The 14,834-nt window shown below is 40.2% G+C and overlaps 1 protein-coding gene across 1 annotated transcript in view; it reads left to right on the top strand.

Annotated features, from left to right (window-relative positions):
* cux2b (cut-like homeobox 2b) overlaps nt 1-14,834 on the top strand; it is a 463,358-nt gene that overhangs the window by 901 nt on the left and 447,623 nt on the right. The window lies entirely within an intron of this gene.

The raw sequence follows: 14,834 nt of genomic DNA, 5'->3' as shown, positions 1-14,834 counted from the left end.
CAATTTGCTGAAATACAGTAACAACCCCCCCCCCACCTCAAAAAGAAAAGAAACCACCCCCCCCCGACGGTAGTAACGTCTTTAAGGGCTAATTTGAGATCTCGAGTGTTCCGGTTGCAGTGAACGCAATTTAACGCCAGTGAATTGCCTCTGCACTGCTTCTGGTATTTGGTAAATATCTGCGGAATGGGATGGTTGGGCTGAGCGGTGTAATTGTATTCGCTTCCTGATGCTTTTTGTAAATCAGGCTCCAGCTCTGCGAGACGCCAGCGCTCCTGTGTGATTGATGTCCTGTAACATGGGAAATGACAAGAACACTTCAAAGAAATGAAAGGGAAGGGAAGGAGGAGGGCAGCTTTGCCCCTGGGCTACCTGGAGCCCTTGACATGGGGGATTTGGATGCTCCTAACGACTTTTCGGGAGTGAGCCGCTGGATGGAGATGTGTGGTCTTTTTAATGTTTTATCCGGGGGAGGGGATGGTGGTGGGGAGGGGGGGGTGGTGTGCTGACTCGCGCGCCCCCCCCCCCCCCCCCCCCAGCTGTTGGCTGCTCTGTTGTTTTATTGGGGCTGTTATGGATGCTTTGAACTGCGAAGTGAGCAGTGGTGTCGCCTTGGCCAGGCCACATCTGATGGCGCCGCCCCTCGACGGGGGAGAGAAGGTGACCTTGCCAGTCTGCTACCCTCCCTGGAAGCGAGCCTGTAAGCTCCCCCAACAGTTCCTTCATTTGTCTGAGCTTACACTGTCTCATCGAGTTGGGAGGGAGACATTGTTTTTCCAGACAGCAGGTGAACTGACACGATTTAGCACGACCGTCACCCAATCGCGGTTATAGGTTTGAATCTTGTCTTTTAACAATTGCTGCGCTTATCAGTCAGGGGGCTCCTGCCTTCCCCACCCTCTCTCTCTCTCTCTCTCTCCCTGAGGTCTGTGTGACTCAAATGAGCAAGTGGAGAGTGAGGGCATGTGAAAAGTGAGGGTGACAACACTGACTGTCTCACAAACTGCTCTCTCATTTGCAAGTGACTATTTTAGAATCTTTTCTTTCAGAAAAGGTATTTTTTTAGATTTTTCTCACTTCAGATTGTGGAGCCGGCAAAGTTATTTTAGTAAGTTTTGATTTTTGGGGTTGACTGTAGTTTTTTTTGTGTTTTTAGAGGTTTTGAAGGAATTTCATATTGAGAGGTGGGGATATAGGTACCAAATGCAAAATGCACAATAATGGGCTTTAACTTTTCAATTACCGATCACAATTTTCCTGAAAACTGATGATGGTTTTTTTTTGAAATGGCCAAATTTGATCTTTTATTAATTATTTATTTATTTATAAGGTTTTGATCCTTTCCTTCCTCTTTCTCTCTTGTCCTCTAAGCTTTCTCCTGCCTTTTCTGGGGTTCAGTAGCTTCTAAGGCTGCTTCTGTAGCTTTCTGACAGTTCTGGCACATATCTTTCATGCATCAGCCCAGCTGTGAGTGACCACAGACATTGTGACCATATGCAGATCAGGTTTGAGCCTGTCTTCACCTGGTGTCCAGATACACTCACCTTTTAACAGAAGTGGGAACCCTGACTGTCTTTTTAAACCCCCACTTAACCAAAATATATTGAGCGAACTGTATTAAGTCTACTTTGGCACTAGTTAAGTTCAGCTAATGCTGTACAGACCAGGGATAAAGCATGGAATATTGATCCATATGATTCAGTTCTACACTGGTGGTATCTTTAGCAACTGAGCTTCTGGTAAAGACCTGAGATACTGTATTTTTTTTTAAAAATGCGTTAACCAAGATGTAACTATTGATGGATTTGACTGAGCTGATTCGAGAACATTTCAGCCTTGAAGAACGGTAGATTTTGTTTGGCAGAATTTCCTGTGGACCAGCATTGAACTACAGAAGTGCATCTGGCATGTTTATTTTTCTGAATTGCACAAAGATTTTTAGGGTGAAACTGGACAATGGTGGTCTCTGTCTCCCAGTTCTGTGCACACCTTGCCATCTAATGATCGCATTGAATATCAGGAGGTTCTTTGGCCTTCAGAATCTTCCTCGTAAAGGTTTAACATAACTGTTGTAAGTTGTTACTGAAGTATCACTATCAGTGACGCACAGCACATTGATGATCCATTTGCTGTTAAGCTGATCTGCGGCATTTATGGCGATGCTGTGATTTTTAAAGTTTGTAGCTCAGCAGAGCTGAGAATACTTTGGTGATTTTAAAAAAAATGAGTAGAGAAATATTATTTGACTAATTGCACAGTGCTAATTAAAGAGATCAACTTTATTCATTGACCAGGAAAGTCAGTGAAAAGTGAGGTGTAAGATAGGGAGGTGTGAATGGAAAAAGCTTTTTTTGCCTCCACTTTTCTGTAACTCCCTTGACTGGTGATTGATGGTTTACCACATAAATGATAACAAAGCCAGAGTATAGGTTGGGTACAGAGAAGGAAATAGCTTTGCCTGAAGAGATTGACGGAATCAATTTGACAAGAGAAATTGTGACATTACTGAGACAGATTACCATTGTCTGGAGAGAAGGGTAGTTTTCCTATCTTCTTCCCTAACCCCGATCTACTAATTTAAATGGGATTCATTTGAAAATGAAAACTTTTTAATGTATTTTTTATTGATTAACTTTGTTTGGGGAGAACTCCCAATTTCTGGAGTGAATAAATAGTTAACAAATAGCCTGTTTCTGTCTCATTTCACCTATGAAGTCCTATGTAAAACCTCTTTGAATTTAAAATTTCCATTTTACATGAAGGGGAGTAAAGGGCACATTAGATGGTTGAGTACATTAGAGAATTTGTTGTCTATTTCTGAGATCTCCTCCAAATGTGCACATTCCCACTCTTTACAAGAGTCCTATGTGAAATGACATTTGGTGGTTGTGACTTCTTTCACGTAGATGTGGACCACAGTCCACAACTTAGTTTGGTACCAAATAAATGGTACTGACAGTCAGAGAGCCCACGCAAATTATGTGGGAAATGAATGTGTCATACTGGTTTGACAGTGGCGCTTTCTTTATATAAAAAATACAATCGAAACGTCTTGGAGCATTTCACACAATGACGTTGGAAATTCAGAAACTGTTAAATTGTAATTAGGACACATATTTAGGACAGAGTAGAGGGAGTTTTATTCTGCATCAGAAAGTACTATAGCTGACCCGCGAGCACTTAATGCTATCACTGGGTCTCTGAAGTGAAAAGATGTACCATTCCTCAGCACCAAAGATGATTCCCTCCATTGTCTAAAAATAACGTGATGGGCTTGCACAAAAAAAACAGCCAGAGGATTTTTTATAAAAACAGAAAATTCTGGAAATGATCAGAAATTCAGGCAGCATCCGTGGAGAGGAGGAAGGAGTTAACGTTTCAGGTCAATGACCTTTCATTTAAACTGAGAAAAGTTAGAGTTCTAAAAGGTTTTAAGCAAATGAAAGTGGGGCAAGACTGTGATGGAATGGAAGGCAGGAGAGGCAAAAGTGTTGTTGGTGCAGGGCCAATGAGAGTGAACAGAAGCTGTGTCTGGAGAAGGTGTGAATGGCAAGATGCTGAATGGCTGCAGCCAGAAAGATTTTTTAAAAAGAGAAAAACCAAAACCAGCCAAGAGAAAGGGAACAAAATGGGGCCAAGGTTATGATCTAAAATTGTTAAACTCAGTGTTGAGTCCAGAGTGCCTAGTTGAATGTTGAGGTGTTGTTCTGAGAGTTTGTTTTGAGCTTCTTTGGAACACTACAGGAGGCTTAAGTAAAAAAGGTGGAGAATGAAAATGACAGATGACTGGAAACCTGGAGTCATGTTTATGGACTAAATGGAGGTGCCTCGCAAAGTGGTCACCCAATCTGCATTTGGTCTCACCAGTGTAGAGGTGACCATATTGTGAGAGTGACTGCAGTACTCTAAATTGAAAGAGGTGCAAGTAAATCATTGTTTCACCTGGAAGGAGTGTTTGGGGCCTTGAGAGGGGAGGAGGTAAAAGGGCAGGTGTTGCACCTCCTGTGTTTGTATGGAAGGGTGAATTGGGGAGGGGCAGGGTATTGGGGGTCACTGAGGAGGGGACCAGGGTGTCACAGAGGGAACAGTCCCTTCTGAATGCAGAGAAGGGAAGATGTGTTTGATGGTGAGGTCATGCTGTGGATGGTGGAAATCTGTTAAATACAAAGGCTGGTGGGTGGAAGGTGAGAGAAGGGGAATCTAATTATGGTTGTGAGAGAGAGGGGAAGGAGTGAGGACAGAAGTGCAGACAATGGAGCGGGAATGTCCGAGGGCCCTGTCAAACCATAGTTGGAGGGAATCCTTGGTTGAGGTGAAAAGAAGGCACCGTGGAAGAGGATTTATGTTGATGTCAATTTTTTTTCTGTTTATTAGCCTGTATAATGAAAGAACAACTTCAAAAGAAGACTGACTTTTATGTTATTTATAATAACTAAATCTGCATTATGGGAATGAGGGGTAATAATGTTTAGATGATTAAATTAGATCTAATAAATTGTTGCAGTGAGTATACAACAGCTGTTTTTAATGCATGCAGGTTTGTTGAGTTTTTTTGTTCAGGAGAATGTCCAGGGAGGAACATGTCTTCTCTTATCCTCAATTCCTGAGTTTCCTGTATTATCTGTATGTATCATGCTTTAGACTTGGTAGCTAACTTCATTGAATGGTTTCTAGTAAAACCATTGTCTCAATCTACTTGATACCTATGAGAAGCAAAGCCTTAAATTAACTTAAAAAAAAACAAAGCAATGTATAAAGCAGCTTTCAGTGGCCTTTATGTACAGCATTTCTATAAATTATGCTTTTGTAAAACAGTAAGTTTGTAGTTAGCTCACTGGGCTGTGTTGTGCAGTTAGTGTAAGATAATGTGATTGTGTGTGTCAAGGCTTTGTAGTTTTTGCATGGTTGGGGTGTTAGGGAAAGAAATATGTAACAAGAGAATGAATTTGCATTTATATAGCACCTTTTCAAAGACATCCCAAAGGGCTTCATAGCCAGAAGTATTTCTGAAATGTCATATCACTGCAGTAATGTAAGAATTGCAAATCTCACGAACAGCAGTGAAAATAACCAACGCCCGAAAAGGATCTGATTGGTTGAGGATAACGTTGACGAGGACCAATGGAAGACCACCCCTGCTTTTTGAGTAGTGTAATGGGGTCTTTTACATCCATCTGAGAGGGCACTTTGCAGACAGCACCTCTTCGAGTTTAACACTTTCTTGGTACTGCAGTGTACGGTCAACCTGGATCATGTGCTCAAGTCTCTGAAGTGGTGCTCAAACCCACAACTTCTTCTGATTTAGGGGAGACACCACTGCTGAACCATGGCTGACAGCTCGAAGGTTTTTGGTGAATTTGAGTACTTGAATGCTTTTTCTACTTGATTGCTTTTTTTTTTTCTTCCCTTATCTCTTCTGTAGATGTTTAATCTTTCCTGGGCATGAAGTGGGAAGCCCCAGTGACTCTTATTTATGTTTAACTTTATCATCAAGTTTTGGAAGACTGTTCATGAGAAGGCGGGTGTGAAAGGGGAATGGCAGCTCAATCCTGTCATCACCCAACGCCCACACATATACCTCCAGCAGGGTCACTAGATATCAAACAGGAGCAGGAACCCACCCAACATATTTCCATTCCCCCTTGCCTCCTTTCTTAACCTAGGCTAAGTTCATCATCCCGGATGCCTCCCTAGCTGCGATCAGCTAACAGCACAGGTTCGGGATCAAACTTGTGATCTTGCTGCTTTGTTAAAGTTTGAGCTGCTCACTGGATCAGCTCACTGATTCTGGGTCTTTGGAGTTCATTTTAAATTTGGAGTTTATTTTAAGATTCTAACTGTGGATCCTATATATTGATGTCAAAACATGGATCAGATGTGAATTATTTTTGTAATACATGCTGCTGGTGGGATTTCTAATTATTAATGCTTAGCATTCTATATGGATGGACGGACATCTGAAGTGATAGCTGGACACAGAGAAGCACAATATTACTTTGTAGTCTTAGAGATTGATTTGCCAGCTACTTTGAAGGAAGTCTTCATTGTGTGATATTTTATGTCACCTTGAATCTTTTATATCACCCTGGAAGGTGATAATTTTATGATGATGGGGAAGGAGGATAGCACTTAAGGTATAATTAATTGGAATTTATTCCACGAATAGCTGCAATACTGTGTTTATTTTGCTTCATGTAAAATGTTCCCTATTGGCACAGGGCCAGATTGAGAATTGCCTTGTGTGTTTAAAATTCTAAGTATCACTTCCTCACATTGGGTGCACGATTCTACCAATGGAGGCTCTTTTCACCTCATGAGAAAAGTGGACTGCATAACTCACAACTAGAAGTAACAACAAAACAGCATTCCAGTGATTTATTAAAAGCCTGTTCTGTTTACTCTGATGTGCTGAAAAACTATTTAATAAAAACTAACAAACTCTTCCCTGCTACTCCTTTTCAGTTGTTTATTATTTTATGCCTCTTTCAGCAAATATTGCGATTATGAAGGTGAGTGAGGTTATTGCTGGGAAGAATATTTTCTCACCATTTATCCGGTATCCACATCAGGACTTGTAAAATACAGTATGATTCAGAATGCAGCTTCCTTACTCAAACAATCTAACTTCACCCCATTGACTGAAGAACTGTTTTTCCCATCTTTATGGTATTTGTGTGGTTTTCTGTTTCCCACTCTACCAACCTGTAAGTAAGCCTGCCAGTTCACTATCTGATTTTTGGATAGTTCTGTGTTGTGAAGTTATATTTCTTGCTGAATTGGGACTGATCTATTCACTTAATCCAGTGTTAACTGATAGAAATTGCTGATCTGTCACAGGCGTGGCTATGGTGACATGTACTAATTTGAGTAGAACACACCTTGCATACAGTCTGCACAATACAGGTAAAGGCACTTCATGCGTAAGTATAATTAGCAAACATTTATTGTCATATAGTAACCAAAGAAGTAAAAGATTTGCTGTTCAGCATTACATTTTAGCTGTCAACTCTCTGCCTATTTGCATAAATGATCCCTAGTGTACTGTCAGCTGCATATTTAATAGTCTTTGGTTCAGTTTCAGTATCCAAGTCATTTATGTGAATCAAATGAGAGAGATCAGGACAGTGATTGAGTGCAGCGCCACTCCACTCCTTTCCATTGCATAAGATTGCACTTCTGAATGGTTCTGTTTAATTTTGATTTGTTACCCAGTGCTATACCATTCCCAAATTTTTTTTCCGCAAGTGTGAAGCCATATTTTTATCTGGTCAGGCCAGTTCAAGCATTGTGATCTTGGTCACTGAGACACCATGGAAATGTGCAAGCACTGAAGACAGTGCAGCTAAGCGTTATAAATCTGAAATCTGCTGTTAGATTGAATAATGAGGGTTGACCAAAAAAAATCTTGTTTCTCCCAGCCTTAAAAAGTGGCAAGTGGAAGGGAAACTTCTAACAATGTGAATACAATGACAATATCAGTATCAATATAATGACAAGGGGGTGTAGGTATAATCTGCCAAAAAGCAAATCAAGAAACATTTCTTTGCATTGATATAGCCTCCTGGCAGTGGTACTGAAGGCAGGAATAATTTGAGATAATGGGGTGCTATGATTGGGAGTTCAGGGATGGGGGTTTTGCAGATCAACCAAATGATCTTCTATAATCGTAGAAATCTTTGAAGTCTTTCATGTGGAACTTGTCAAAAAAGTTTGGAAGTCCAAATAATTTCGTGAAGAGTTAAATTGTTTTATCTTTTAAGCCCCCAAAGTTAGAGGCTGGTCAGGTATATCTTTTTCCCCTTTTAAACCAATCTTGTGGTAATTCGCCAATATATAACTTTAAATAATGATGTTCAGAACAGTGAGTATCTCCTCCTTGGTGGCCTTTCACATGCTTAAATATTACTATCTGGCCCAAAGGATTTGTCTTCAATCCTTCTAACTTGTCTAGTACCTCTGCCACATTGATCTTAGAATTTTTCACAATATTTATACTATAATAATTAGACATCATGTTATCCTTTAGTGGAATACCTTGAGAAAATATTTAGTATATGAACTTTTTTTTACAACTCTAGTTTGTCACCACTTTTATCTTACGGAGATCTAATTTTTTTTACACTTGTCATTGCATTGGATAATGCGTTTATCGTGGTTGGTTTCTTAGCTACTCTCTTTCCACTCCTGATGTCTTTTTAAATTTGTTTCTATATATTCTTCCCAAAGTTCACTTCCTCATTCTCCCAAAATGTTTCAGGTCCTGTTTATACATTTTGTGGATTGCTGAATATTAAGTTTCTATGCTTTCTCATTACTTGCCTTAATGAAGAAATATCTTGAGTTCGCCTTGAGTATAGAAAGAATTGGAATCAAATGCTTGGTCATTGGCAGCAGTTGTATTCTCACTTGGTGTTCACATAACTAATTCTTGAGGGTACTCAGAGGCACTGTATTTGTATTGGTACATATGTATCTTTTTTCATTACATTTATGGTCTGGATTTTGCAATGTACTGATGCGAAGCTCCACTGAAACTGACAGCAACTTCTGGAATCCACACATGCGCAGCATAATGCGGTGATCCAGAAGTTGCTGAGAGTGTTTCTATGTTACTCCTGAAGGTGTGCTGTTGAGACACCTCTTGGCTGCAATCAATAGAAATCAATTAAATTGATGAAACTTTCCTTCTTGCACTGTTTTCCAGCACAAACCTTTGGGGAAAAAGGTGCACCTTGTTGAATGAGGCATAACTGGGGTTTTAATGATGTACTAACTTCATAATCACTGCTGAACATCCTCACCAGTTCTGAAAAGGTCATTTTATATTTATGAAATATCCAATTTAAAGAAAACACATTTTATTGAAAATAGAAGCTAAAATAAACAAACTAGCTTAATCCAATCGTAATCATTTATTTGGTTATCTGAAAATTTACATTAAAAGTGAAGCATATCAAATGGTTTGCTGTGTGTCAATACTTCAGTCTGTTTGGTTGCTTACTTGCTTCACAGCATCTCACAGCTGCTGCACGTTAAGACATCCCTTTGACTTTGCACTAATTTTACTGTCGGGAGAGCAGAAATCCCACCAGGGAGATGGCTAGATCTTAGTGGACAGCATTCTTTGAGACCAGCATCTTCGCTACTGACTGCAAAACCAGTGATACTTACATCTGCCTAGATCTTGACAAATAATATGTTTGAAAAACTGTGTTTTATGGAAGAAGCAATGAAAGATGGTAGATAATTACCCAAATTATCCAGTTGATTGTGTTACATAGCAAGCTTTCTTTTCAAAAGGTGAGTGGGTGAGAAAAGTCTAATTTATTTTATCAGTGGCTGAGAAATATTTTGCCATCCTGCTTATTAAGATTTGGATGGTTGAGCAGGCTGGAACATTGGATGTCTTGCCTAAACCTGAGTTAAGATTGATAAAGGATTGAAGTACACCTCTCGTTCACTATTTTGTATGGCTGACACGGACTCCCTTATTTAGAATCTCTCATCATCATCATCAGTATTGTTGCCCCTTTCTTTTTAAAGATGCATCCAAGAAGACTTGAAGAAAGCAAAAATGAGAAAATATCATTCAGCTCATCAAAGCCTCAATGACCTTCTCACCTTAAAAATCCAACTATAACTTGAATGACTCTATAGTTTATCTCCTTAGTCTATCCAAATGCTTGTTATTCTTTGTTCAAAGAAATCATTTATAAATTTTCCTTTTCACTATCTTCCATTCCTTGCTTAGCTTGTTTTATTATATTTACTACAACAACTACTTGCATTTATATAGCACCTTTAAAGTAGAAAAAAAATTCCACGCTGCTATCAAGCTGCAGCCAAGGAAGGGAATAGATGCCAAGCTGAAGGAGAAGATATTAGAACAGGTTGTCTATACCATTGAATATTATCTGTGCCATTTAATAGTTTCTTGTATCTTGATGAGATCCTTTCTTAGCCACCACCTTTCTGAATTGCAAACTTGACATAGTCTACATTTTTCTCATGGCTCTTTGTATTCGCCTTGTTGCCCTTTTGAATCCACTTCAATGTCTGGATTTAGGTTGTTTTTTCTAATGTGATCATCAGAACTGAGCACAGCACTTCCAGTAGATCCTGTGAATTTTTGATGCATCAGTTTGTCAAATCGTCACCATTGCAATGGTAAAGAAAACACTTGTGAACAATCTGCTTCAATATGGTGTAAAGTTTTCTGTCAGGTTGCGCATTGTCCTTTAGGTGATAGATTGTGGGAATCCATCTCCAGGATCTTAAAGCTTGAAACAAAAATTGAAAGCCCCTGGTGTGGACTAAAGCCTGTGGTCATTTGGATAGAGCCAGATTGGGGAAGCATCATAAAATTAACAACTCTGACTTGGCATTGTTTTCTGGGCCTATCAGGTTACAAGCTGTGGTAACTGTCCCATAATGTGATCTAAAACATGACTTGAAAGTCAGGCTCCAACAGTCAATAGATTTAGAACTTGATGTCTTTTAATAATGGAAAGTGAAATCCACTATTTTGCTTTAGACAACTGAAAAATAATTAAGTTATTGTGTTATTGTGCTAGATTTATGAACTCTTTGAGATGGGCACAGTCTCCCAGTGCATTTACAAAACTTAAAGATTGAATTTCTTTTGGAAGTGGGAGAAGGGAAAGTTAATCCCCAATTTCTTAATTTTTTTCCCCCCTTCTGTCATGATTTTTGTGGGAGGGATGGCAGGCAGTCCCAGGCATCATTGCGAAAGACCGGGCTGAAGCATTTGCAACCATCTTCAACCAGCAGTGCTGAGTAGATGATCAGTCTCTGCCTCCTCCAAGGTCCCAGTGTCATGGATGCCAGTCTTCATCTGACTCAACTCGCCCCACTTGATATCAAGAAATGTCTGAATGCCCTGGATACAGTAAAAGCAATATCCTGGAGGTAGGACTGAAGACTTGCACTCCATAACTAGCCAGGCCCTTAGCCAAGCTGTTCCAGTACAGCTATAACACTAGCATTTACCCAGCAATGTGGAAAACTGCCCAGGTATGTCCATCCACAAAACAGGACAAATCTGAACTGGCCAATTACTGCCTCATCAGTCTGCTCTCAATGATCAGCAAAGTAATAGAAGGTGTTCTTGACAGTGTTATCAAGGTGCAGTTATTTAGCAATAACCTGCTAGTCAGTGCTCAGTTTGGGATCTGCCAGGGCTGCTCAGACCTCATTACAGTTTTGTCCAAATATGGACTCGAGATGAGGGTGACTGCCCTTGACACCCCAGCACTTGACTGTGTGTGGCATCAAGGAACCCAAGCAAAATTGAAGTCAGTGGGAATCGGGAGGGAGGGACTCTTCACTAGTTGGAATCACACATAGAGCAAAAGAAGATGTTTACAGCTGTTAGAGGCCATTCATCTCAGCCCCAGGCCATTGCTACGGGACATCCTCTGGGTAGTTTCCAAGGCCCAACCATCTTCAGCTGCTTCTTTAATGACCTCCTCTCTATGATAACGTGGGAATTGTGGATATTCACTGATGATTGTCTTCAGATACTGAAGCAGTCCCTGTCTATATGCAGAAAGACCTACACAACATTCAGGCTTGGGCTTATGACATGTAACATTCATGCCACCAAAGTGCTGGGTATTGACTATCTCCAAGAAGAGAGAATCTAATCATTGCCCCTTCATGTTTAACAGCATTAGCAATGCTGAATCTGCCACTATCAATATCCTGGTAGTTACTATTGATCAAAAACTGAATCAAATACTGTGATTACAAGAGCAGATTAGAGACTGGGTATTTTCTGGCAAGTAACTCACTTCCTGACTCCCCAAAGCCTGTCCACCATCTACAAGGCACAAGTCAGAAGTGTGATGGAATACTTCCATTAACATGGATGATTACAGCTCGATGACCATCCATGACAAAGCAACTTGCTTGATCAGTACCTTATCCCACCACCATAAACATTCACCCCATCCATCACTGGTGTACAGTGGCAGCAAAGTGTGTACCATCTACAAGATGCACTTCTCAAGGCTCCTTTAACAGTACCTTCCAAGCCTGTGACCTCTGCCGCCTAGAAGGACGCCTGGAAACACCACCATCTGCAAGTTCCCTTAAAGCTACATGTCATCCTGACTTGGAACTGTATCACTGTTCCTTCACTGTCACTGGATCAAAATTCTGCTGTCCTTCTCCCTAATAGCACAGTGGGTGTACTTACACCATTTGGACTTCAGTAATTTAAGGAGGCAGATCACCACCACCTTCTCAAGGACAATTGGGAATGGGCAATAAATGCTGGCATTGCCCATGACACATCCATGAACAAATTTAAAAAAAACAGTTAAGAGAGAGGCACAACCAGTCATCATTGAGCAACCTCTGATTCAATATGAAGAATAATTTGGGAAGGAATCAATCCATGGTGTCTAGTTTATGGAGAGGAGCATTGCTAAAATCACAGATGACTGGAATAACATCACATTCCTTTTAAGTATGACAGCACCTTGAAAGTTCCAAACATCTCTTTCTTTCTGTGTTGGCAGGTTCCATTGTACAAACAATTTTCTGATCACCTCTGTAACATTCGATGTTGAATGTGACATGGTTGGAAATATTTTAAGACTGAAGTTGCTCTGAATCGAACACACTACTTCATTCGAATTACAATCTCTATAATTTCCCCATTTTTGATCCATTTCCAGTATTTCTTCTCTTTACTTCCATGGTCTGCTTACCGTACCCTCTGATCTTTTTCACATTTTGATATTGCCTCTTCTTTATCTGTTGGCTTGAAAGCATGGACCTCAGTCTGAAAAATTGAACTGTAAGTAGTAATACAATTATTAATCTGCCTGAAAAGTTTACTTGGAGAGAGAGGTCTGGTTAGTTGAAAATGGTATGTAAAATGCCACAATCAGGGAAAGAATATAACCATGTTTAATCCATGCAATAACCTGGGGCAGTAGCTTCACTGTAAAATCTGACAATGACCGCTTTTGGGGCTGGGTTAACAATCTCTTTTCAATTGTGGTACATTTGGGCGAATGGTCATTGGTGAAGTAACAGCAGTCAACAGCTGCCGACAGTGTTTTTATGGACTTTTGGGGTGCGAAAGGCAGACAAGCAATAGGAATGCTTTTCACCCAATCAGATTGAAGATTCCTCACTGAGAAACTTAGGCCCAGATTTCGCGGCTCCCCGCCCATGGAGGGACTGGCGAACCATTGAAATCTCCATTCACATTGGTGGGACCGGAAGTTCCCATCAGCATGAAGGATTGGAAAATTCTGGCCACAGAATTTAAATCAGGAAGTTCAAACCAAGAGCTATAAATTAATTTTAAATTTATCCATAGAAAGCAAAATTAAGATTGAGAAAGAAAGATGGGTTTAAAAGAGTGAGAAAAAAGAGGCAACAAGCATTTAAAAAAAAATACTTTTTTGGAAGTCTCCAGTACTAATTAAATTCTGAAGGAATGAGACTTCACAATTGTAAAATAATGTTTTTCTAGGCCAGAGAGATTGTTTTGTAGTAATTAGGCTTTGCCTAATTGCATCATTAAAAATTCATTAGCTGCAAAATGCACTAGCCCTGACTTTTTCTGTAGTGTTTTGAAGTTAAGTATGATAACCTAATGCCCTTAAATTGAATTCAATGCAGAGACCATCCATAAGATATCATTTAAGCACAGCCTGTGGAGCAGCAGGGTAACTTGTAATGCAACTTCTGAATTTTTGCATACCACAGTGCACATGCAGATTCTAAAAGGTGCTGTCCAATTTATTTCATAGTAACGGCAAGAGTCCTGTTAGTCTCACTGTTAAGTGCAATGCAAAATTGGAGTTAAAATTTAAGGGGTTATTGGAAAAGGCCTTGCTAGGCTGATTCATGCATTATTGTCCCACAGGTAAACTATGTGGACCAAAATTCTTCTTGAGCCAAGTCTGAGCAACACCAACAAAACTTGGAGTTCAGTAAAACTAATCAGATGCAACTTTTTCTCATGCATGATGCTGTGTGATCCTGTGAAGGGTGTTGTCTATGGTAGCAATGTGAAATTAACAGTTTGTTCACCTGGATTCATGAGGACAGAAATGAGCCATTCATCCCATCAAGTCTCTGCTGGTGTTTTTCTCCACAGTTGCCACTTAGTCTATTTCCACTGCTCTGCTTACTCCCTACAGCCTCTAATATTACTGTTTTCCAAACAGCTGTCTAGCCCTCTTATGAAAGAACTTATGGACGTGTCTACAATTGTGACAGTTGCACTCCATATTTTACAAACTCTCCTGTATATGGAGCTAGCCTCCCTTTAATTGTTTTTTTGATTATCTTAAGTTTGTGTCTGCTCCTTTTAGAATCTTGTTAACCAGTTGACCAGACAAGATTGCTTTTATAATCTCGAGTCCTCTTTTGAGGTTCGGCGGGATTTTCCTTACCCACCCACCCGCTCGCTGCCGGGATCTTCCGGTCCCGCTGCAAGTCAATGGACTTCTGGCTGGGGCCTGAAAACCCTGGCCGTTAACTCTTAGAGCTTTTTTCTCTCCCCCCCGCCCCCGCCAGAACCACTAACTTTTCAACTGTTTCCCTAACTTCAAGATCATGGATGCAGTGTTGCTGGTTTGGATTGGAACTAGATTCCAATACTCTGATTTAAGAGGCAAAGCTGAGAATAGGTAAAAGCATTTTAGTTTAATACCTGTCTCTGTTCTGATTGCTCACTGGAGTGAAGCCCTGGCTACTCTTGTTGACCCTTTTAAAGTTTCCAGATGATGAAATTTAAAAGCAATGTCTTGCATATGATAATGTGTGTTGGGCAGGGTTTTTTTTTT

This window comes from Carcharodon carcharias, chromosome 13 (assembly GCF_017639515.1).
Source record: "Carcharodon carcharias isolate sCarCar2 chromosome 13, sCarCar2.pri, whole genome shotgun sequence".
Taxonomy (NCBI): Eukaryota; Metazoa; Chordata; class Chondrichthyes; order Lamniformes; family Lamnidae; genus Carcharodon; species Carcharodon carcharias.
Note: the sequence above shows the minus strand (reverse complement) of the source record. Positions and strands in the feature narration are given on the sequence as shown.